A 26721-nucleotide genomic window follows, 5' to 3' on the forward strand; every position below is an offset into this window, starting at 1 on the left:
TTAACACCGTACTTTCAAAGGTACTTACTTCCTAACAGCGCCTCAACAACGTTTACTCCCCTCACGGCTTCTCTTGCCTATGGTTTCAACCTTAGGATGACATAGTCTGGAAGTTTTTCCTTTTTTTCCTCATGTTAACAAACTAAAAAACATGCTTAAATAATTCTAGTATATAATAACTAATATAAACTTATTTAATCATGCTTATGATATTCAGGAATTAATAGATTTTAGTTACACATAATCATAAATATATATACCTGTGTAGTATCTGCACTATTTTGATCCATAGCTTTGCTTGAAATTTAGTTTTTTATTGAGAGAATATTTTGTATACAAAAGGCTTTGCTTTCCGTGTAGAAAGTCTTACCTATTTATGCCATAATGGCTATCTATTTATACAAATATAAGTAACCCTACTATGGTTACTTTAATCATTTGCAGATCTTAGGTTTGATATTCAAACTACTAAATGTTGATGCCAAGAACAACAAGCCTATATACTAAAACTTGTAATGATGTCAATTTTATTGGGCATGTATAAAGTTCAAGGAGCATGCATCCTGCAACTAATCCATGCATAAATTTACAGTGGCATGTATAAATATTAATTAGACGGAAGATTTATCGCAACCAGCTCAATTTACAACTTCTGACTTATACTAGCTATCACCTGGACAAGAGAATCATTTTTATATAAAGCTAACAAACTAGTCAATAGAATATCTACCCATCTAACAACAAGCCTTGCTAGTATAGTGAACTTCGAAACATTCAGCTAGAAATATATTTACATACTAAGTAATTGTAATTGAGAAATCAATAGTCCTCAACTTGTTATGGAAGACTAGGAAGACCATGTTTATAAACATAAGACTGAAGAAACGTAATACTATAAAAAGTTCTCTAGACAATCTAAACAAAATGTTTCTATCTTCCTTCATTACACAACAACCTTTGCTGGTATAATGAAATTTGAAACATTTAGCTAGATATATATTTACATACTAAGTAATTGTAGTGAGAAACCAGTAGTCCTCAAGTTGTTATGGAAGACTAGGAAGACCATGTTTATAAACATCTAAAGTCCAAAGACTGAAGAAATGTAATACTACAAAAAGTTCTGTAGGCAATCTAAAGAAAACGTTTCTATCTTCCTTCATTACACAACAAACCTTGCTGGTATAATAAACTTCGAAACATTCAACTAGAAATATATTTACATACTAAGTAATTGTAGTTGAGAAACCAATAGTCCTCAACTTGTTAATGGAAGACTAGGAAGACCATGTTTATAAACATCTAAAGTCCAAAGACTGAAGAAATGTAATACTACAAAAAGTTCTGTAGGCAATCTAAAGAAAACGTTTCTATCTTCCTTCATTACACAACAAACCTTGCTGGTATAATAAACTTCGAAACATTCAACTAGAAATATATTTACATACTAAGTAATTGTAGTTGAGAAACCAATAGTCCTCAACTTGTTAATGGAAGACTAGGAAGACCATGTTTATAAACATCTGAAGTCCAAAGACTGAAGAAACGTAATACTATAAAAAGTTCTCTAGGCAATTTAAACAAAACGTTTCTATCTTCCTTCATTACATAACTCTTGGAGAAGTTCACTAAAACTTATCTGGTTGAAAATCCATGAGCAGATCACGTGGAAGAAAATGATTTAAGGGAAGATCGAGAACAACAAAGATACAAACAAGATTACCGTGTATCTTTAGTTCTAGATGTATATGTTTTGCTACAGGTGGTCTAAATTGAGAGGAAAGAGAAGAGCGAAGGTTAGAGATAAGTAGAAACACGTGAGAGGGTTATGACTGTAAAAAAGTTTCACGATGGTTAGGATTATGACCGAAAGTCCACCACTTTAACAAAGAATAAGGATTATTAGTGCTCCTGGAAAAGAAATACGGTCATTTTAAGCCTAAGTCTAAAGATAGTTGACTATTTTGAGCCTTTTCTCGCATGTTGAGGAATAGTTGAGGAGAGATTAGAGAAAATTGAGGCGCTTATTTAAGAAAGGTGGAGACATTTTTGGCTATTAACAAAAAATGACTTATTCAGTGAAGATACAGAATGTTAAAGTTTCTAAGTTTCTAGGGACATTAGACGTCCCGCTAAGTACGTGAACTCCCTCATGGACAGGTTATGGTCGACCAAAGAGGAAACAAATTATTTTGGTACTTATCCTAATTTCATGCGACAATGGTTTATGTTAGTCAAATATAGTGATCGGGGACTAGTTTTAGACGAAATTGAAGAAACACCTAAATTCAAGAATCAAACTTCAAAATTAATCTGATCGTGCTTCAATAAATAGTGCTTCATGGATTTGTTATACTTAAAAAATAATATCTTCATTGAACAAACAAGAGAATCAAAAATATAATCTGACTTTTGACGGATAAAAATTGTTAGTTAAATCTATAAAGTTTCCTTCATTTTCAACACTACATGAACATTACAATGTATTATTTTCATGCATCATCACAAAACGTCAATGGCGATAGATGAAGTGTTTAGGGAAGCGAGCGTTGGTTTTTGTCATCAACATAAACAACAAGTACAACAAACCCCGATGTTGTTTTCTTTTACAAAACACAAAAGCAAGCAAATCACTATTGTATTCTTTGTCAATGAATATTCATTAAGGTGATTAAGTCATTTCCTTTGATTTTCTCAATGCAAGGACTATGAACAAGTTTATTGAAACTTGTAAGTACTTCAAGCATTTTAAATCTTCAAGAATTTTCACATGAATTTGTCTAGTGACATATCCTGCATTCAATGTGTGACATCCTTTGATGCCCGGACTGTTGGTCCAATTAGCTTACACTTATTAAGATGCATGATGCATTATTTTATTTTTTTAACTGATAACTTTGTGTCTATTGATAGAAACAGATCAGTACATGGGCTGTACTAGGGCCATATTTACAAGTAAATCCAGATCCTATGATCCCATGTCTATAATGAATCTAACACATCAATAGTAGATACAGGATCATTAGACCGAATCTGATTACACCAAAAACATAGAATCAAGATGCATCATTTCACTTGATAATCATTTCTAATTTTGTCAAGTGACAAGATATCCAGTATTAAATGCATGACATCCTTTGATGGATGCCTGGGCTGTTGGTCCAATAAGCTTACACTTATCAAGATGCATGATGCATCATTTCATTTGATAAGCATTTCTACGTCAGTATGCTTGAATAGATGTAGAATTCAGATTGTCACAATTTTTTACAATATTGTGCGCTATATTGTATCAAATATATCGTTGATGAGCCATCATTTTGTATCAATTCACAATGCGACATAACTTACTAAGATCTCATCACATTATTATTTACAGGTACCTTAAGCTCTCGTGAGGTTTCATAAGTCGTAGGCTCTTCAAGAGCACATTGTCTCCTTATTATGATCATTTTCCCCCTTTTCTAAGGATAATTGGAACCGACTGATTTACCATGCTTTATGCATGCCGTAGACTTTGTCTTTCTGGGACATTCTGAAATATGAGTTAATTTTGGGTCGGCTAATGATTCTAGCATTTGACTTGCATCATCTTTCGAATGAGTATTGTACGGATGAGGTACTTGAAGCTCTCATAAGTCGTAGGCTCTTCAAGAGCATGTTGCCTCTTTATTATTGTATTCCCTTTTTTTTCCTTTTTAAGGATTATTGCAATTGGAATCAACTGGTTTACCATGCTTTATGCATGTCGTGAACTCTGTTCTTCCGGGACATTTTAAAAGAGCATTTGCAACTGAAATATGAAATTAATTTTGGGTCAGCAAATGCTTCTAGCATTTGACTTGAATTATCTTTTGAGTGAGTATCCTCGTACCCTCTATGACCAACCTCTGGCACCTCTTCATTGACGCGTCTATTCAACTCCCCTTCACATGTCCAAATCATCTCAGCACCATAGAGGCCAGTCCCACCTTCATCCAAATATCTTCATATATCGCACTCTAAAACCTATTAGATGGAAATATTTGGTACCTGATCCTGAATCAATTGAGAAAGGGTAATTAGTCATAAATTGTTGGTCTGATGAATAGAAGTGTTGTTGAATACAATATATCATACCATTGACCAACACCCAAAGTTTTGTTCTCATAAGCAATGGTTTAGATATTTATTGAAGGTATTCAATATCAAATTAGCTTGGATATAGATCTGCATTATCACGATGAATTGTCTTGATTACACAATCTGAAAACTATGTTGTTAACTCAAGAAAAGAACTTTGTGAATGTCAAACAGCATGTTTACAATAAATGCACATGTGGTCATCTTATAGATGCATCTATTTAAGATATCACATGATAGGTGAACATGCCGATACTGACCTTTTAAATTTTTCAGGTTTTAGTGGATTCAATTCAAATATTAATTGGTCTAATCAACTTATCATGAGAACAAACAACATAAAAGAATTTTGAAGAATTTTGTAGTTCAATATATTTTGCATACTTAATATGCACATCTTCAGGATTCCAAAATTATTCATGATTAACATCTAAATATTTTTTATCCAAGTGGTAATTTTATATTATTGTCACTTCCTTTAGGAATGTGTATGAATTGTTAATTTGTTCAGGCAAATTAATTAAACATACCGTAGAAAGCATTCACCAAGATTTATTTCCTTCCGCCTTAAAATGATACTTAAATAAAGTCATTCAAGATGTTTTTATGTACGACAAGTACATATTGCAATGACTTCCATACCACAAAAATAACATGTATATGCTTTGTTATTTTATCTCTTCAGGAGACAAGTTGTGGTATTTCTTTCATTCATTTCGGGAAATGAATCCTGGTTATTTGAATGTGCTTGAAATACAACATTCATCAATAACTTACTCCCTCCGTCCCATTTTATGTGAGGTAGTTTGACCCGACACGGAGTTTAAGAAAGAAATGTAGACTTTTAAAACTTGTGGTCCAAGATGAATGATAGAAATTTGTGTTCTTTAAATCATTTCATTAAGGGTAAAATAGACATTTTATAGTTAAATTGTCACTTAATATAGAAATGTGTCATTCTTTTTTAGACTGACTAAAGAGGAAAGTAAGTCACATAAATTAGAACAGAGGGAGTATTGTTTTTCTCAAGCATAATAAGACACTTCTTCAGAGTATTTCTCAAACATTTTTCAAATTACTTTTGCTTATGGAGAAAAATTTGAAGTTTTACTATTTGAAGAATGTGAGTTCAGAATTTTACCACTTCCAGAGTAAATTTTGAAGTTCTACTACTCCAGGAGTAAAGTACAAAGTTCTACTACTTCGGGAGTAGATACTAGATTCCTACTACTTGGGGAGTTGGTGGCAAAGTGTTTACTACTTCTGGAGAGAATTTTAGGTTTATGTCACGCCATAAACTACTCCTAGACATGATTGGCACCCAACACAAACCACTGACCAGGTCAACCCAATTTCCATACCTGAACCATTAATTCACAACATTTGATGAATTAAATAAGTATTCAAACAGTATGATAAATAAATATGAACACTTAGGGTCGGTTTGAAAGCCACTAAGTAATTGAAATTGGTGTCATTACTCATTACTAGGGTAGTAAATCCAGCCTAGTAATTACATAACTTAGTAATTACATTGACCTGTTTGTCAATCTTTCGGTGATTAGGTTAGAAAAGATCTTGTACACCACTCCAATTATGTTGATTGGTCTGAAATCTTTTAATTTCATTGCCTCAGGTCTTGTTGACCAATATCAATTAGAAAGGTGTACAAATTGAGATTGGTAGTACCCGAAGCTTTTCTTTTGAATTTGTTAAAGGACCATGATGCTGCTTGCTTGTACTCTCCCATTTCTAGTTCCTTTAACAAAATTATAATTATTAAGGTTTTGGCCAATAATGACAAATTAAAGTAATTCTCCAATCTTGCAATAGTATCAGTTTACTATTTTGGGAGGAAAATTCAGATTTACTACTTTTGTAAGTAAATTTCAAAATATTCCTTTGTAATTATTTTACCCCGTTTGGAAGTGTGTGGTGATAACTTCACAACCAACATTCTTTTATTAGTGTGACAATAATCATCATCATCGTGTAAACATCAACGTGTATAAAACATAATCAAGTTATGCATGAACCATGATATTCATATTTTAATTAATTCATCACACTCATCCGTAGATTTCATATAATGAAATCAAGTTCTTAGTTTCATAATATTTATCCATGATGGCAGAGTATCGTACTTATAATGTGTTGTAAAATAATAAACAAAAGGAAGAAAATTGTAGAGAAACGTTGAGAGAAGGTAGAAAGCTACATATGTTGTACATATTTATAGAATCTTGTAGGTAACGAGACTACAATTGATTATTTGTACATATTGTATGGTGTTAAAGGATCTAAACGTGTAACAATGTAAGAGAGTAAAAGCTCTAAAACTGTAAAGTATCCTTACATGCTTGTTGAATATGAAGCATTGTTGATCGTTAGGGAAGGAGTGTTTGCTTGAGGTTAGATTATTAAGAAGGGTATTTTAGTAATTTAACTTTTAAGTTGGGATTCCTACTTTTAATATAATATGAATATGAATAAATATAGATTAAAAAGATGGGACATATTTGTATAGATACTCATTCTTAGACAAATACATTTAGATGGCTACTAGAATGTATCTATATACTTGAAATAATATCTGCCACTGTCCCCCAAAATTTGCCTGAAATTTTAATGTTGTAAGCAATCAACTTCTTTATTTTGTGCTATCCTCAATTTTGTTTTATTTGTAGCACCTTCATATTCTTTAGCTCAGATGGGAAACATAAATGATTCTGATTGGCAAGAAGAGGTTTATCAAAAGGTTCAATTATCAGTATACTTAACCATCCAATTCGTTATTTTGTTATTATTCAAGTGAAACAGTTTCTCCTTGTGAGTAAGTTGAATCTCATGCTTGTTAAACTTCAACACGTGTTGCAGAATGCGTCCCAACTTAACAAGCATGAGTTCAACTTGCTCACTTGGAGAAACTGTTTTTGCTTGAGAAGCACGTAAGTTTCTTTCTTAGTGGAAAATGGCCGCATAAGCCTACTTCTATATTACCCGAGCAACTTCCTCAGCCTTCCATGCATACAAGTTAGGTATGCCGTATGAACTTGTTTCGATAATTCAATTGTTTTCACCTTGTTGAAGTTGCTTTTCTGCTTGTGTTAAAATACATCTACATTTCCTATAATTGTTTGTACAAAACCTTGTCATGCAACAATCTGAAATTTGGCGGTTGTTTTCTTCGGTGGGGGGTGGGGCTTTGATAGCTTTGGACTTGTGAAAATTGTCCAAACATAAATCTCTTAAGTGATATATGATCTCTCTTGTTTCTTTTGATTCATTCTAAGATCTCATGTGTTTGAATATGATTATATAAAGGTTGAAAATTTGAGTAGAAGGTTAGTAAGCAATTGATTGTCATACATCTAGTAGAACATCAGAGCTCAAATTCCTTAATCGTTATTGTCCAGGCTTCGATGATCAACCCGGGCACACTTTGGCTGTTTTGAAATCTTGGATACACCTTTGAGCAAATGTTGAGGAATGATTGGAGAAAATCGAGACATTCCAAAAAGGTAGAAACATTGTTGGCCGGGGATGGAGCAAGGTAAGGCTGAGGGGTTCATCCAAACTCTCTTTGGCGAAAAATTACATTGTTTAAACATGCTTAATATTATTTTTTAATGCATATATAATAGATGTTGAACCCCCTTTGACTTTTTCTAGTGTTTACTTATTCATATTTTGAACCCTCTAAGATCCTTTAAGAACTCTTGAGATAGTTATGACTCGCAAAATTTGTGATCTATCAAGTCACAAATTCATATATCTTTTGTTTTGTTCTAAGATCTCACATGTTTAAAATTATTAACCTTTTGCAATTTATCGATCTTTTCCGTTACTAATGATATCTCAATTTTTCATATGAACTCTCTTCTTAAGGACCAAAATAGTTAGTATCCCTTCTTTATTTTATAATAATTTAACAATGGAGAAAACTTTTAAAAAAAAGATTATTTGTCTCTCTTTCATAATCTGCCTTAAAATTAGTTATGAACTCATTATATAGGCTAATTTCTTTTGTGATCATGCAATCAACATAATTTTGTAGGTGAAATGATAACAGTTGAGTGATTTTTTTAATTATAAAATAGGGTTGAATAACTTTTCAAAATAATTGTCATTAGTTGAGTACCTTTATGTTACAACATAAAGTTTAATGACTTTTCTATTTTAAAATTGAATGACTTTTTGAGATAATTATCATTAGTTGAGTTCCTTTGTGTTACAAATAAATTTGAGTGAGTTTTTGAAATAAAATCTTATTATTTGAGAGACCATACCAAAAATTAACTCTATATTATATAAATATACCAGGGCTCACATTAGGGGGAAAGTTTATCAGAATTGAGATGTATACTGATACTTAAGAATGTGAGGATACCGGCCCGGTCCTGGCTGCCACCGTAGCTAATGGTCAACAAGACATAATTTCCTTTTTCTTATTGTAACCTCTACTTGATTTTTTCTTTTCTTTTTGTCAATGATTATACACTACTACTACAGTACTACTGTACTACATATTCATAGAATTGCAGGGGATCTCCATTTGGGAGTCTCAGGTTTGAAATCTTGCTACATGTTTTCTCGTTGGGGATTGTCTAGTGCAGTATCTCTCCTATGTGGTTTTGGGAAAGTTTTACTCCGTCAACCTTAAGAAGAGTAGTGTTTGTGGGTTCCCTTGTCATAAATAAAAAAGAAAAGGAAATGATGAAGGGTAGAGGGTGGACCCATGATCTGATTAGTTTCTAACTCTGCGCCATTGACCACGGGGATTCTTGGCTATAAAAAAGGGTAAAAATAGTGAACAACAACAATGACATAGATGCTTTTATTTTATTGGACCACTATCAATTCTTTATTCATGGAAAGAGTACAACAACATACTTAGTGTAATTCTACTAGTGGTGCCTGTGGTGTTGGCTCAAAGAAGTGGTATAGATTTGTAAAATTAATTGTAATTACAATATTATCCAACACAGAGTGCACTTTTGAATGGTAACCAAAAATATTGTGTTGGAGATTCATACTTTTATAATAGTATAAGATAAAAAGATGGAAATATTAGCATATAACCAAATACCCAATCAATACCCCAATGTAAAGTGGAAACTTAACTTTCTTAGACAAGTACATTTAGAGGGAAGTTAAAATGTATTAACATACCTAAAATATTTAACACTGTCCCAAATTTGCCTGAAATTTTAATGATACAAACAATCATGTTCTTTAATATTTGTGCTTTCCTCAATTTTTGTTTTGTTTGTAGCAACTTTAGGTTCTACAGTTCAGACCGGAATTGCAAATGGAGGTGACCGGTAGGAAGAACTTTACGAAAAGGTATTGTTTGCAATTGTATTTTTTATCTGCACAAGATTTTGAGAATTGTGAAAATTTGATGTGGATTTTGATAAACTGGCTGGTCATAACATTATAAGAAATAGCTGAATATTTTTGAAATATTGCCTATGATTTTAGAGTAACAGAGGAGGTTTACCACCAAGTGTTTAGTTAAATTCATGGCCATACCCCTCCCCGCAAGGTGCTTTATGTATTCCGTTTCTTAAGAGGAAATAAAAAATTGAGCATGATAATGGGCAACTTGTTAGAAACGGGTATATTGTCAATTGAGGAGTACTAATGCAACTACATCGCAATCCCAAGCAAGGTGAGGTTGCCTATATGAATCTCATTGTAGACGACGTTCTATTTAAGCTTGTCTTGGTTCAATATTGTCAACAAAAAAAAAATAGTTTCACAAGCACGGGAATAATTGAGAAGTGAAGTATTATTTGATAAATTAACTGATTAGAGAAAATTAGTTGTTGAATGTTGTGATTGTATTAGCAAGTTTGAACCTGTGACACCCCTCTAACCCATATGTCACAAATTCGCTCTTACATCATTTAAAAAAAAATATCTTTTATGACTAGGGAACCCACACTCGCTATCCTTAGGGTTTGCACAAAGTAAATCTCGTCCACATACCACATAGGAGAGATAAACCACACTAAACAACCTTGTGCGACAAGCCCGATTGAGAAAGCATGCATGAACATTTTAAACTTGAGACTTTTCTACGAATATGAAGTAGAAGTAGTAGTGAATTATCCAAACAATTATGTTGGAAGTTGGTGAGATTTTTGTCACATCACCTTCCATGGTCCCTATACGGGTTGCATCGATGGATTAGTTTGACCATCAAGAGATTGTGGTTGCTGAAGCTGCACGGAAGACTGAGGAAGTTGCTCCTGCATTGGAGAAGTAGGCTTTTCCTTCTGATTGGGACTAAGAAAAATATCTATGTGCTTCTCCACCAAAAATATTTTCTCCTTGTGAGTAAGTGGAATATGATGCTTGTTAAGCCCCAAGAAACACAAAATGCGTTCCAAAGTCATCTTGGACATCTTGAGCTTTACAATTTGCTCATTTGTAAGACACTGATGAAGAGAGTCATGCTTAAAATCAGAAACAAAAACCCAGTTATTTCATGCCCTTTGCAAACTTTTGAAATTCATGCTTCGAGTACCTCCCACAACAAAGAAAAGTTTGCAAAGGGCATGAAATAACTGATTTTTGTTTCTAATTTTAAGCATGACTCTCTTCATCAACTTCTTACAAATGATCAAATTGTAAAGCTCAAGATGTCCAAGATGACATTGGAACGCATTCTGTGTTTCTTGGGGCTTAACAAACATCATATCCAACTTACTTACAAGGAGAAAATGCTTTTGGTTGAGAAGCACATAGATTTTTTTCTTAGTCCCAATCAGACGGGAAAGCCTACTTCTCCAGTGCAGGAGCAACTTCCTTAGTCTTCCGTGCAGCTTCAGCAACCACAATCTCTTGATGGTCAAACTAATCCATCGATGCAACTCGTACAGGGGCCCATGGAAGGTTATGCGACAAAAATCTCACCAACTTCCAACATAATTGTTTGGATAATTTATTACTACTTCTACTTCATATTCGTAGAGAAGTCTCAGGTTTAAAATGTTCTTGCATTCTTTCTCAATCGAGCTTGTCGCACATGGTTTTTTAGTGTGGTTTATCTCTCCTATGTGGTATGTGGAAGAGGTTTACTTTGTGCGGATCCTAAGGATAGAGAGTGCGGGTTCCCTAATCATACAAAATATATATTTTAAAATAATGTAAGAGTGAATTTGTGACGTATGGGTTAGATGGGTGTCACAGGTTCAAACTTGTTAATAGTCTAAAGCCGTTATTTAAGTTAGTGGATAAGGGTAGAGCGTGGACCCATTATCAGTCGATTTTCTAACTCTACGCCATTTGCCTCGAGAATTCTCAGCTATAAAAAAGGGTAAAGAATAATGAACAACAACATACTTGGTATTGTCCTACTGGTGGGGTTCGGGGAGGGTAAGATGCTTGCATATTTTACCCTACCTTTGTGGGGTAGATAGACCGCTAAAAAGAAGTGTATTAATTCGTAAAATTAATTGTAATTATCGTGAGAATATAGGAAAAAATATTATTGAATTGTTGTTGTTTACATTATTATAGAGAGACCTATTTATAGACACTACAATAGACACCTTTTCCAACTAGGACACTGCAATACAATCCTTTTCTAAGTATGACACTATATATTATTCCTATTTCTATTCTTAGTAGGATTGTATACACCTATTACTATTCTAACACTCCCCCTCAAGCTAGTGCATACAAATCATATGTATCTAGCTTGTTCCAAATATAATAATACAAGGACTGATGAGGAGCTTGGTGAGATATCTGTTGATCACTCGACTTCACAAAATTGACATTCAATCTCAATGTGCTTAGTCTTCTCATGAAATACCAGATTTGATGCATAATGCCTATAAAACACAGAGTGATAAATTACAGTGTTGAACTTCCCAAATTAAGCTTGCACAGGCTATTTCAGACCATAGATTGACTAACACAATCAACATACAAGACTACTAAACTCCCCTGAGCAACAAAATTAGGTGGTTGCTCCATATAGACTTCTTCACAATGTAACAGTCGTCGGAAGTGCTCAAAATCTAGTATAAAGTGTATGGATCATGTTGGAATCAATAGACAGGTCAATATTAAACAAGAAAGTCATCGAATCGAAACATGCTCATATGCCGGAGTATTATAATTGATAGTTTAAAATGGCCACAATCTAAGAAATAAAATTATATAGGTAGGGTCGGAATGATGGCATGACCCAACTGGAAAATAGAAATTATATAGGAAAGATCGGATTGATTGCACGATCCTATTGAAAAAGAGAAATAATATGAGTAGGGTCGGAATGATGGCACAATCCTATTGAAAAAAGAAATTATATGGGTAGGATTGGAATGATGGAACAACCCTATGCAAATTAGATTTGAGGAGTCACCGGAAAGACGAATGGAACTACGAAAATCAAATATGAGGAGTCATCGAAAAGACACACAGTGCTATGCAACTCAGATATGAGAAAGTAGTTCAAAAAAACCCACGGTACTACGCAAATCAAATTTGAGGAGTCACTGAAATGACACATGATGCTATGCAACTCATATATGAGAAAATAGTTCGGAAAAATCCACGGTACTACATAAATTAAATATGAAAAGTAGTTCGGAGAGATGCACGGTGCTACGCAAATCAGATATGCAAAAAAAGGTAGTCATCGAAAGGATGACAAGGTGCTACGCGAATTAAATATGAAAAAAAGTAGTCACCGGAAAGATGGCACGGTGCTACACAAATATGAAAAAGTAGTCAACGGAATGATTGCACAGTACAACACGAATTAGATATGAGAAATAGTCACATGAAAGATACATGGTGACCCAACTTTTGCTGACATAATCATTGGCCAGACAGGCGACATATATCAGTAATAGCCGCTCGCCGGCAGCGGAAGCTCTTTGATTTTCTACCAAGATCGTAGAGGCTCTGATACTATGTGAGAATATAGGAAAAAATATTATTGAATTGTTGTTGTTTACATTATTACAAAGAGACCCTATTTATAGACGCTACAATATACACCTTTTCCAACTATGACACTGCAACACAATCATTTTCTAAGTAGGACACTATATATTATTCCTATTACTATTACTATTCCTATTTCAAGTAGGGTTGTATATACCTATTACTATTCTAATAATTACAATATTATCCAACACAAAGTGAACTTATGAATGGTAATCAAAATTGTGTGGGAGGTTTGTACTTTTTTAATAGTATAGATTAAAAGATTGAAATATTAATATATAACCAAATACCCAATCAATACCCTAGTGTAAAATGGGAAACTTAACTGTCTTAGACAACTACATTTGGAGGGAAGTTAAAATGTATTAATATACCTGAAATATTTGACACTAACCCAAAATTTGCCTGAAAGTTTTATGATGTAAGCAATCAACTTCTGTAATATTTGTGTTATCCTCAATTTTTGTTTTATTTGTAGCACCTTTATATTCTACAGCTCAAACGGAAAATGCTAATGGAGTTGATTGGCAGGAAGAGGTTTACTAGAAGGTATTGTTTGCAAGGGTATTTTTATTTGCACAAGATTTTGAAAACTGTTGAAATTACATATGTGGATTTTGATAAACTGGCTGGTTATAACATTATAAGAAATAGCTGAATGTTTTGAAATATTTCCTATGAATATAGAGTAATAGAAAAGGTTAACCATACCACGTGTTCAACTAAAGTCATAGTCGTACCCCTCCCCCTCAAGGTGCTTTATGTATTCCATTTTTTAGAGGAAACAAATACTGAGCATGATAATAACTTGTTAGAAACTGGTACATTCTCAATTTAGAAGTACTACTACAACTACACCTTAATCCCAAATAAGTTGAGGTCGGTTATATGAATCCTCACCGTCAATGGTGCTCTGTTTAAGCTTGTCTACGACTCTACGTACAATATTGTCAACGACAAAAAATAAGTTACAAAAGCACTGGCATAATTGAGAAGTCAAGTACTCTTTGATAAATTAATTGATTACAGAAAACTAGTTGTTGAATACTACGATCACATCATCTTAATTCATGAGGTAATATGTTTGTAAGTTAGGATCGAAGTCTTCTTAGTATGTCACCAATTTGCTTTACTAGCTAGGAATAAGTTGGAATACTTTAACTTCTTCAAGAATAAACATGTAACACTAACATGCTTTGTATACTCCATTCTTGTCGTTTTTCACTTGTGAAGGGTGTAAAGTTAAATTTTTTTAGAAAATGATGATTTCCATTAAACTGTATTATATCAAGAAGTATATTCTAATACTTCTTGATTGGGCTGGTCTATGATCACATTATGGAAGCAAACCTCAGTTGCTTGTTTTACCATCTACATGCTAATCAATTGTAGTCTTTCTCTTCTACATCACTTTAACCTTTTTATCTGGAAGGTTCTTTTGTGAGGATCTGTAGTTTGTTCTTTATTGCATCGTACAGTTGATCTAATTATCACCTAACCACATGGGAATGTGTTCTTGACATTTCTTTTGGGAAAGGAATTAAGGCTTCCTGGGTTCTTCAGGCAAGGGCCTGATTTACCTGAATTTAAAGAGCACTTGAGTCAATATTTTGCTGAATTCGGGAACCTTGCGAGCTATGTTATTTGTCTCTTTCTGTCATTTCTTGAATTTTTCTCCCTTTTTCTTTGCTGTGGGAGGTACTTGAAGTTGAAATTCAAAAGTTTGCTACGGGAAAGAAATAGGACTGACTAAACTGATTTTTATTTTTGATTTTAAGCAGGACTCTGTTCATCAGCATCTTACAAATGAGCAAATTGTACAGATCAAGATGTTTAAGATGACATTGGAACGCTTTTTGTGTTTCTTGGGGCTTAACAAGCATGATATTCAACCTGCTCACAAAGTGAAACTGCTTTTGGTTGAGAAGCAAATAGATTTCTTTCTTAGTCCCTATCAGCTGTGAAAGCCTACTTCTTCGCAACTTCCTCAATCTTCCATGCAGCTTCAGCAACCACAATCTCTTGATAGTCAAACTAATCCATCGATGCAACCCGTACAAGAAAATCTTGGATCCCTACAGCAAAATTCAAACACCCTGCGACAATCACTCCCTAAGCAGCACGAGCAGCAAATGTTGCAGAACCAGCAATTAAGACAGTTGCACCACCATCGATAAATGCAGCAACAACCTTTCCAAAGACAGCAGTTAATGAAATAACAGCACGAGCATCAAATGTTGTAGAACCAACAATTAAGACAGTTGCACCACCATCGACAAATGCAACAACAACCTTTTCAAAGACGGCAGTTAATGAAACAGTAGCATGAGCACCAAATGTTGTAGAACCAGCAATTAAGACAACAGTACCACCATCGGCAGATGCAGCAACAACTTTTTCAAAGATAGAAGTTAATGCAACAGCAACAAGCAAAGCAACAGTAGACCATGCTATTGCCAACCCACCATTTGTCACAGCTTCAACAGTCTTCCATGCAGCTTCAGCAACCACATTTCCTTGATGGTCGAATGTAATCCACAGATGCAATCTATGCAGGGTTTTATGGATGGAAATGCATCAAAACAATATTGCCGACTTGCAACATGATTGTTTGGATAATTCAATTGTTTATGTATCGCACTCGTGAACACATGCACCCTTTCATAGAATATGTGAAGTAATGGAATAAAACATTTAAGGGAAAAAAAGACAAATATATTCCTGAACTATTATAAATGGTATCTAAATACCCTTCGTTATACTTTTAGGACACTGATGCCCTTACCATCTAATTTTTGGGGTGTATATATCCTTTGGACTAAAGGAGGGACACATGTCTCGATCTTAAAGACCTACCTGAAATTTATTTATTTTTTACCCATAATTAAAGAAACCCACCCAACTAAGTAAATATCCACCCAAATAACTAAGATCCTACCCAAATTATAACCCAAAATCTTCATATGCCATTTCTAAAATAAATAAAAAAATCATTCCTAAAAGAATTCAGATCTTGATACCACAAACCACATCATACATCTCAAAGGAAAAGCAATACACTGAAGCATATCAAAGAATCAAATCGGAAACACAATTAACATCAATAAACTTTCAAATTCCAAGGAAAAAAAATCAAATTTAGGGTAAGAACTCACTATACTTCAATCAACAAATTACATGCCCTAATATCTTAAAGAAGTAATGAAACACTTCGAAGACCAAATTGATGAAAATATCAAAACTTTATCAAAAATTTCAACAGCATACTATCATCAGGTCAGATAAAAAAACCCATCACTAAATTAGAAGACAAATTCAACAATCGAAATGCTTCAAAAAAAAAAACTAAAGTGGGCACTTTGAGGTCTAGATTGATGAGAAGATTTGAACTTTGTCGGAAATCTCAGTCAACTTGAACACTTTAATTGTTGCCTAGGTTTATTTCCATAGCAGTTGAAGCAAGACACCTCAGTTTTTTCACTCAATAACATCAGCAAATCATTTTGAATCAAGGAAGTGGATTTTCCTACAAAAGCTTTCTTAACAACATAGTCAGTTGCAACTTTTCTTGCATTCTTCTCAGGTACCAGGTCTATTCTTTTATCTTTTTCACCTCCAGGTCTTTGATACTCTTTTGTTCCAGCTTTGAGCATCGGACATTCTCTCATGAAGTGTCCCGCCTTTCCACACTTGTGACATAAGTCACTTGCATTTGCAGTATGGAGAGGGTTCCCTCCTTTTCGAAAACCTCCATGCTTTCTCACAATTTTTTGAAATCTCTTGGTGAGATAAGCCATGTCTTCCTCTTCACTGGAGATTTCACCTGGTGAGATCTTGAGAGCTAGAGACTTATCTTTCTTTACCTCATTCTTTGAAGAGTCTTGATTTCTATTCATTTCATGAGTCTGAAGGTTACCAATCAGAGAATCCCTCATCAGAACCTTCAGGTCTTTTGCTTCAGTAATGGCATCTACTTTGCTTACCCATGACTTGGGAAGGATTCGATGAATCTTCCTGACCTACTTACTGGATCGATAGGTTCTCCCAAACATCGTAGCTCGTTGGTTATGGAGGAGAATATTGTATGCATGTCATGAATAGTTTCCCCCCTCCTTCATTGTGAAGTTCTCATATTGGGTGGTCAGCATATCCATCTTTGATTCTTTCACCTGCTCTGTTCCCTCATGAGTTGTTTTCAGACAATTCCAGATTTCTTTTGCCGACTCACAAGCAGAGATGTGGTTGTATTCTTCAGCCCCTATACCACACACTAGCAACTTCTTAGCTTTATAACTTTTCTCGATCTTCTTTCTGTCCGCCTCGTTATACTGTTGATGAGTCTTGGAACAACTTTTGTAATTTCTCCATCCTTCACTTCCGTTGTTAGGATGAAGGGTCTATCCAGCACAATGTCCCACAACTCACTGTTTTCGGCCATTAAAAAGTTATGCATCCTTGTTTTCCACCAACTATAGAACTGGCCATTGAAACTAGGTGGTCTTGTTGACGATTGTCCTTCTTTTAGGTTCAGTGGAGTAGCCATCTTTATACATGAATCTCTCTCTTGGTGTTAACCAGCTAGAGAGCACCTGCTCTGATACCAATTGATAGAATATGTGCGTCCACTATCAGTCAATGGACCAGGTCCTTTGACTCAGCGAGAATAGTAATAAGAATAGAAATGAACAGAAACGTGGAAACCTCCTTACTCAAGGGAGTAAAACCACGACATGTCACACATGATTTTCAATTGTTTTCACTAATCTCTTCAAGCAAAAGTGAAACACATAAACAGCACAAAATGAGATTAAGCTATTAATCTCAAAGCTAAGTAATAACTCTATTACTTACTGAGCCTAAGCAGATACCACACTGCCCACTAAGCTATCAACCCTAGATAAGTTAGACTTCAACTAAGTAGATACAACACTGCCCACTAAATCAATTAGCTCTTAGAAGACTTGGAATTTTACTAAGCAGATACAAAACGACCACTAAATAAGTTAACTCTAACCGATTTAGACTTTTACAAATCGAACAAATATCTGAATCTTTTATAGATTAGAAATAGATTTACAATGTAAGCACATAAGATATAATCCTAAGACAACTAGACAGCTTGCAGCTCTATCAAGTCCTATTGCTCTTGAGGATAATTCTTCACCGAGATGGTCTTTTGCTTGTATATTGAGAATTTTCAAGATGCAAAAACTAAGGTTGTGTCTATTGAACATAACCTTTATGAATAATAGACACAACCTTCGAGGCCATGCTATTGGCCGAGGTTTCTGCCACAGTTGGAGACTGTGCACCAACCAATTGTACTTTTTACAACCTGACATTTGTGTGTACATTGACACAAGGATCGGGTCCCTTTACAATGTCCCATGGTTTTTTCAAATCATCAAAACTGCAAATAGCAAAAACTATGATTGCCATTAAACCATATTATATCTCCCAAGCTAATTGTAAAATAGTATATCCTTCTGGTTGGATTGGTCTCTATGATCACATTAAGGAAGTTGTACACTTTGGTGTGAGCAGAAATGTGTACCAAAAAGCTAAAGAAAGAAAATTATTTTATTATTCACATGTTAACCGATTGTATAGCCTCTTGGTCATGCTTTGGGGGACCAAAAATGCTTATTTGTTTTTAATAATGTGAGGGTTTCAGACAAGTCATTTTTGGAGAAAATAAGTGTTTTTGGGAAGCAACAGAAGTTGTTTTTTAGAAGCTAAAAAAGGTAGTTTTTCTCCAAAAGCAATTTTGAGAAAGGACACTTTTTAAAAGCTTGGCCAAACACTAATTGTTGCTCAAAAATGTTTTTTAAAATTGATTAGTCAAACACAGACTGCTTCTCACCAAAAGTACTTTTCTTGAAAAACATTTTCCAAAATAAGCATATTTTAGAAGTTTGACTAGACAAGCTAGTAGTCTCTTCCTCTTCTACTTCACTTTTAACTATTTTATCTGTTAGGTTCTTTCATGAAGATTTTTATGTTTGTTCTATACTGCATCATACAATTGTTATACTGAAATTAAGTTGAGGCTTTTTGTTTGTTCATTTTTGGGGGAGGCTGATAACTTTGGGACTTGTGATTATTCTCCCAGTATAGATCTCTTGAGTTTTGAATGATCTCTCGTGTTACTTCTACTTTGTTCTAAGATATTATGTGTTTAAATAGGAAGGTATGGAGGTCAAAGATTTTGGTAAAAGGTTAGAAGGTAGATGAGTGTTTTCATACTTCTAGTAGTATAACTGAGGTATCACGTAGTTTCATTTTCTCCTATGTGTATTAATATACGTTGCTACGCTTGTTTTTTACATTGTTACTTTGCACTCACTTTTTCTTTCTTATTTTCCTGCATTGGTTGCATATATTTTGATTCAAGGATCTATCTGAAACAACCTTTCTACCTTGTAAAGGTAGAGATAAGGTCTGCGTACATCCTACGGACCTTCCCCGGATCCCACTTATTAGAATTACATGGCTATGTTGTTGTTGTCTCCTTGATTTTGTTCAAAGATTTTATGTGTGTAAAGTTTTTTTTTGGTTTCCCACCCGGTGTCCGGTACCCACATTGGAGCCCGACTAAATCCGAATTCGCGCTGGGAAGTCCTACATTTGGGGGGTAAAGCGCTCCCTAACAAAGGCGACTCTGTACCCAAGGGGGCTCAAACCCGAGACCTCTTCGTTAAGGGTGAAGGAGTAATTACCACTCCACCACAACCCTTGTTGGAATGTGTGTAAAGTTAATGATCTCTTGCAATTTACTCATAAGTTACTAATCATATATCCTACGCAAGCATAAGATACATATGCACGTCAGCCACCTATGTTGAATTCCAATGGGCAAGATATTGCTTATGAGTTTGATAAACTTCTGTGTTTGTTTGATTAGATGGTAGTTATGATGGATTATGTTATGTATGGAAGGGTTTTGGTACTTCTGGTATTTGATAGATTGGGTTATAATTTTGATGGATTGAGTTCTAATACTAAACTTGATGAGTGTTGAGCGCACGAAGGGGCTTACTCATGAACTCATGCACCCCTCCTTGGATTATGTAAAGTACTCGTGAACCCTTGCATCCTTTCCTTAGATTATGTAAAAGATACTAAATCTTTTAAATTACGTAATTAGAACCCTAGAAAAAGTTTGAAATTTCCATTTCCAATTATTTTTCTCTATTTGAATCTTTAGCAACACTTTTACAAACTAAGGTAACATTTTTCCTCAAAACTTCCATGGTCTCTCATTTTAGTTTTTCTTCAATTAATTTATTTCCTTGATTCGTAAAGTGTGTTTCCTTAAATAATATGATGATATTTTAATCATTTTCAAATATAAAATTCATTGAGAACAATTAATTATAAGTTGATTTTTTATGTGATAATATTAGTTATAATTTACTAGTCAAGTCGTTGTTTTGGCAAAATTTATAGCATTAAACCTAATGATTGTACATTTTCTTTTAACTTTTGGATACGCTTTTTGTTGGGATATACTATTAACCATATGTTTGAGTTATAGTATTGGTTTTAATCCTTATAAAGACTTTGTATTTAATGTTATATATGTAATAAAGTCTTTCTTTGAATAGATCATTGTGGTTATATGTGTGTCCATTACTTATATAGTAGATGATTTTTGTGTATGGATTTATTTAACTCAAACGCGGAAGATTAAAATTGTCGCCTCTTATAAGTTATAAATTACATGTTCACAATCAAAGTGAAGTTTGAAAAACATCTTGATGATTGTAGCACAAGAGTAAATATACTTCGATCTTAATATTGAGAATGGTTAAATTCCAACTTCTTGTGTTAGTACATTTTGTATATATTGAACGAACTAAATTGAGATATTCGTTTAGGTTTTGAATTTCACCAAACAATATCTCTAGTCCATTACATGTACCCTATCCCATAATTATGTGCCACCATAGGTTGACTTAGATAGACATTAGCTAGTGGATCCACTTTAGCTCAAGTTTTATGGTTTTTACCTTGGCAAGTAAGGACATCTCTTTTCGATGTGGGATAGACACCAGATTCCATGTTATAGCTCACATGGTCTATGTCGGTTAAAGGTAAACTTCCTATAATAATGAACAAAGATTACTTTCTAAAGTATCTCACATGTGTTTTATAAGATGTTTAGCTTGCATTGACCACATTTATGACTTTTGATTTCTAACATGATATTTTATGATTTAGCTTTGGTCATTACATGTCATGTAAAGTCCTTTTAGCAATTTTTGTTATTTTCTTTATTCAGATTAGCAAACCAGAAATAATAAAAGATGAAAAACAAAAACAAAGAATTATCCGAGTCCACATAACCCACTATATGTTCTTAAGAAATTTAATCCCCATCAAGTACCCGAGGTTGTAGATTAATTCCTCCCAAGATATAACGGATTAACCATTAAAAAAGTAGCGGTACCTCAAACTTTGATAATTTTAACGAACTCAAAATGACAGCAACGAGTCACACACACAAACACAATCGATTGATTTTGTTTTGTAAGAAATATATGCAAAAGAAGGGAAGAATTCGATGCAGAAAAATAAGAGAAAGTCTCTCTATTTATAGCCAACCAAGGGTAAAGGTCACAACTCTTTGGAAAAAAAACCTTTCAGAAAGGTCACAACCCTTTGGAAAAGGAACAACCTTTCGAACGGTCACAACCCTTTAGAAAAGACACAACCTTTCATAAAGGTCACAATCCTTCGGCAAAGTCACAACCCTTCATGAGAGTCACAAACCTTCATTTTTTGTTTACACCTTTAAAACCCAACAATCCCCACATGAATAGGAAATGACTATTGTTAAAACATATGCATGAAAAATTGTGTGATTCGTAAGTAAGGATTGATTACATCTGGATAAGTGGGTTTCCTTTTAAACTTTCCATAGTGAACATAAATCGAATATATTTGGTCAATCAGTAGATTTGATATCTTTGAACCATCGAGATTTGGTGTATACCTAGAAAACATAAGCCACACAATCAACCCTTCAACTGTTTGGGGTTCTCATTGTTTTGTTCGTTTCAGCCATGAACACGTCTTAGTTTATAAGTGCGTAGAGAACTGGCCTTACCAGATTCTCCTTGAAGCGGCTTACACTTCACACTTATATAGGTGATTTCTAAATGTGTTATCCCGTAGATACAACATTTTATATACCATGTATCAAACTTAGAAACCATTAAAAAGTCCTAATGCCTTTATCTTTGTTACTTAACATTGTCTTATCATGAGAGTGGACCATAAAAATATTTTAACAATGTTGAACCGTCATCAATGACTTTGTTTGATCTCCTTGAACCTAGATCTTGGGATCTCCAGTCTTCTAGATAGAGTTACCGCCACAATGACTTGTCCTCGACCATAGTCCCATTCCCTTGGATAATCTATCAACTCCCTCTCTAGTTCAGCTTTTTATAAATGGATCAGACACATTATCCTTTGACTTTACATAGTCAATTAGGATAATTCCACTAGACAGTAGTTCTCTAATGATATTATGTCTACATCATATATGATGAGACTTTGTGTTATACATCATGCTCCATGCCCTAGCTATTGCAAATTAACTCTCACAGTGTATGCATACTGGAGCTAAATTTTTGGGCCAAAAATCTTTCAAGAAAATTTGGAGTCATTCAACTTCTTCACCAGCCTTATTTAGAGTGATAAACTCAAATTTCATAGCAGATCGAGTCATACATTTCTGTTTGGATGATTTCCAAGAGACTGCTCCTCCACCAAGAGTAAATACGTATCCACTCATGAATTTTACTTCATGTGACCTGGTGATTCAATTTGCATCACTATATTCTTCCAATACAGTTGAATATTAGTTATTATGCAAAGCAATAGTTTTTAAGTATGTTTTAAATACTCCAAAACTCTTTTCATTGTAATCTAATGAGTTTGATTGAGATTACTTGTGAACCGACTCTGTTTACTAATAGCAGATGCTAGATCGCGTACACTTCATGATATATATCATACTTCTCGATACTCTAGCATAATCCAATTGTGAGTCATTTTTGCCTTCATTCTTTTGAAGTACAAAACTCACATTTCTTGGAGTATTGACAATATTGAAATCCAAATACTTGAACTTGTCAAGTTACCTTTTCAATCACATCAGTAACTTCAATGTCTTTCATATCGAAGTTACTTTCTAGCATATGCTTAGTAGCATTTATGTCAAAAATGTCTCTTTTTGATGATCAAACATGTCATCAACATAAAAACAAACAATGACCTTGTGATTTGGAGTGTCTTTAATGTAAAAACATTTATCACATTCATTAATCTTGAATTCATTTGCCAACATAGTTTGGTAAAACTTCGCATGTCATTATTTGGGCGCTTGTTTTTAGTACACAAAGTGATGTAACAAGTTTACAAACTTTCTTTTCTTTACCAAGAACCACAAAACCCTCAGGTTGTTCTATGTAAATTTCTTCCTCCAATTATCCATTTTTAAAAAAATGTTTTCACATCTATTTTGACGAATTTGAAGGTCATATACCGCAACTAGCGCAATGAACATTTAAATTGATGTAATCTTAGTTAGTGACTATTATGTGTCAAAATAATCAAGGCTTTCTTATTGTCTAAAGCCTATGACAACAAGTCTTGCTTTGTATTTGCCAATAGTTTCATCAACTTTCTTTTCCTTTTGTAGCTCCACTTTGAACCCAAAGGTTTATTTCCTTGAGGAAGATCAACCAACTATCAAGTATGGTTGCTCAATATTGAAACTATCTTACTATTGATAGCCTCTTTCCAAAAAGAATGAGTCTATAGAGGGCATAGCTTCTTCAAATTTATGAGACTCATTTTCAAGAAGAAATGTTACAAAATCAAACTCAAAGGAAGTAATTTGTCCATTGACATTTACTAAGCCTCTGAATCTCTTTATTAGGTACATTCTCCTTTGGTTCGTTCTAATGTCATTTAGACCCTTCACTAGATTATCCGACGGTTCATACTTATGAACCATAAATTGACATGCTTTACTTTTTGTAGCATATCCAATGAACATACAATCCAAAGATACAATAAAGCCTGAACAATTGCTCAATATTGAAACTATCTTACTATTGATAGCCTCTTTCCAAAAAGAATGAGTCTATAGAGGGCATAGCTTCTTCAAATTTATGAGACTCATTTTCAAGAAGAAATGTTACAAAATCAAACTCAAAGGAAGTAATTTGTCCATTGACATTTACTAAGCCTCTGAATCTCTTTATTAGGTACATTCTCCTTTGGTTCGTTCTAATGTCATTTAGACCCTTCACTAGATTATCCGACGGTTCATACTTATGAACCATAAATTGACATGCTTTACTTTTTGTAGCATATCCAATGAACATACAATCCAAAGATACAATAAAGCCTGAACAAACAAAACTTTTTGTTGCTCCCGTTCTTAAAAAAAAAAAGTTTATGTTGTTGCTCCCTTTACTAACAAACAAAACTTTTTGTTTCTCTCTTTCTGAGCAGGCAAACTTTTTGTTGTTCTCTTTTGCTATAATGATAGCACCCCCCACAAATTTTGTGATAAACCTGAACTTATAAGTAGGACATTCAACATTTCCTTCAAAGTTCGGTTTTTTCTATCAATAATTTCATTAGATTGAGGTGAGTATGTGCAGTAATTTGATGGATGATTCCATTTTTCAAATATATTTCTGCAAAAGACGATTCATATTCTCCACATCTACCACTTTTAAATCATGACGGTCTTTTTATCCAACTGATTTTCAACTTTAGTTTTATATTGCCTATATGCTTCTATTGGTTCATACTTACCATTCAGCAAATAGACATAACAATATCTAGTGCAATTGTCAATAAAATTTAGGAAACACTTTTTCCCACCACGAGATGGTGTTGACTTCATACTACAAATGTCAGTGTAAATCAATTCTAAGGGATTAAAACTCCTTTCTACCATACAACTTGACATTTTGATTTATTGTACTAGAAGTTAGGCAAAACTTCTAAGTTGATCAGTTTTTGCAAGGTTTTGTTATTGACATGTCCCAAGCGTTCATGTCACAAACAATTTGATTCAAGCAAGTAAGAACAAACATAAATACTTGGTTTGAAAAGACCTTCCGTGAGGTAACCTTTTCCTACAAATATTTTGTTCTTTACATTTTATAACTTTGTCAAATGCAAACACAGTTTTAGAGTCAACACCTTGCTAGATGTTCTTTTTCAGAAGGACCTTTCCATAACATTCAATTTGTTATAGAATTACCCATGACCATAGTCTCATCGGTCCAATAAGGGCAATATGACCCAAATGTTTGTTTTACAACACAAACATAACTGATTACTTTTCACCAATGTTCACGTCTATACAAATAAATATATTTTAATAGACATATCTTTTCATGAAAAATTACAATATTTTAAGTGACACTTTTTCATCAAAAAGTACAATTCTTTTGAACAAGTAATATAATTTTGTGGTTTTATACTAGTCATATCATATACTAGTAAAAAGAGACTCAACGACCACAATATCAAATATACCCCAAGAATTTTGTGGGTCTAATATAATACAAGAATGTCGTTAAATTTCATATCTTTTACTTTCAAATTTAAATTAGATAGTAAGTCTAATTTTGTCTTTATCACAAGTAAAGAACTGCCCACATTTTAAATATGTTCTCAATTTTTTTTTTCAAGTATTTGAAATTATTTTCCATATATTTTTTCCCATGCTTTCAAATTGTATACCATCAAAATACACATTGGCAACACGAAGTCTTATTTTGGAGATTTAATCCATATAAACACCCATTACATGCACAAATATTACTAATTTTCTGTCACTAGTGTTTTTCCCTTTCCGTCACAATTAGACCGACCACTTAGTATTTAGAATACAAATAATAAATATTCAATCTTTATACAACTTGTTTCTAGTTTAATGATGAAGTTTCTATATTCTTCTAATCGTTAACCGACAGAACGTTGAATTCTGATGAGGGTTCTTTTATATTCTTCTAATCAGTTACACATTCAGACAGAGTAGTAAACCAAAAAGGTTTTAATCTCTAGAAACCTCAAATACAACATTGTTTCTAGCTAACGATGAATTTTTTTCTTTTTTAAATCATTTAGCCTTAATATACCTGATGAAGATTTTGTGTCACGAACCAACCCACCGGGCCGTGCGGGCACCCACTCTAACACCTAAGTAGGAGAACCCTCATATCCCGTTAGTTAAAACATGCAGAAAATTAATGAAAACGGAAATAAAATATACTAATGAAATTTTGTAAATAAGAACCTCTAACCCAATTTTGGTTAAGACTGGTAAAGTAATTAACACACCCAAGGATCTAGTCTAAACAGGTACAAGAGCTACTAAGAGTACAAACTGGACATAATAATAAATGACACAGCTTCCACCGTGCGAAAGGAAAAATAGCAGCTCCATGAGATTTCTTCGTCTTCACCTAATGAAACACCACCGACCCTGCATCCAGACTATGCCCAAAAGGGCATAGCAGGAGTAGTATCAGTACAAACCACACGTACTGGTAGGCATCATCAGTCAACTCGACGGCCACCGTA

The 26721-nt window shown here is 33.8% G+C and overlaps 1 non-coding gene across 1 annotated transcript; it reads left to right on the forward strand.

Annotated features, from left to right (window-relative positions):
- Nucleotides 1–6947: 6947 nt before the first annotated feature.
- On the forward strand, nucleotides 6948–7046 carry MIR8038A (microRNA MIR8038a). Its single transcript, NR_127198.1, has one exon. It is a non-coding gene; the product is annotated as a microRNA MIR8038a (primary transcript).
- The last annotated feature ends 19675 nt before the right edge of the window (nucleotides 7047–26721 follow it).

This window comes from Solanum tuberosum, unplaced genomic scaffold, assembly GCF_000226075.1.
Source record: "Solanum tuberosum cultivar DM 1-3 516 R44 unplaced genomic scaffold, SolTub_3.0 scf00249, whole genome shotgun sequence".
In the NCBI taxonomy this organism is placed as follows: domain Eukaryota; kingdom Viridiplantae; phylum Streptophyta; class Magnoliopsida; order Solanales; family Solanaceae; genus Solanum; species Solanum tuberosum.